Source organism: Arachis duranensis, chromosome 2 (genome assembly GCF_000817695.3).
Source record: "Arachis duranensis cultivar V14167 chromosome 2, aradu.V14167.gnm2.J7QH, whole genome shotgun sequence".
Classification (NCBI taxonomy): Eukaryota; Viridiplantae; Streptophyta; class Magnoliopsida; order Fabales; family Fabaceae; genus Arachis; species Arachis duranensis.
Genome location: NC_029773.3, coordinates 73,052,865 through 73,053,434, shown reverse-complemented (window position 1 = coordinate 73,053,434; position 570 = coordinate 73,052,865).

Genomic DNA, 570 nt, shown 5'->3' with positions numbered 1-570 from the left:
TGTGCTTTCCCAGCACCTTGTTTCTGCCTCTCTGGACAATTTGCGGCTTTATGCCCCGCCTTTCCACAATTGTAGCACAAACCCCATCCGGTCTTGCATGGTGCTCCCGGATGGTGACTCCCACACCTAGTGCAAGCTTGATCATTCTGAGGCTGCTTCCCAAACTTCTTCCATTGGGAGTTGTTGTTGTTGTTGGGCCTCCTAAAAGAGCTTCCCCTCTTGAAAGACGAACCTCTAGGTGCAAAGCTCTTCCCTCGGTTCTGTGGGAATGATCCCTTTTGACTCCCTTTCTCAGCAGTTTCCCTTTTCACACACTCCTCAGCAACCCTACACTTGTTTACCAACTCGGAGAAGGTCCTAATCTCCATTGGTCCCACTGAACTGAAAATATCACTCCGGAGTCCTCCTTCATACTTAACACACTTCCATTCCTCATATTCCACCGGAGTCCCTTGGCACATACGAGAGAACCTGAACAGCTCCTCAAACTTGTTAGTATACTCTGATATGGACATAGTACCCTGCTTCAGCTGTAACAATTCAAGTTCCTTAGCTGTCCTAGCAGAAGTT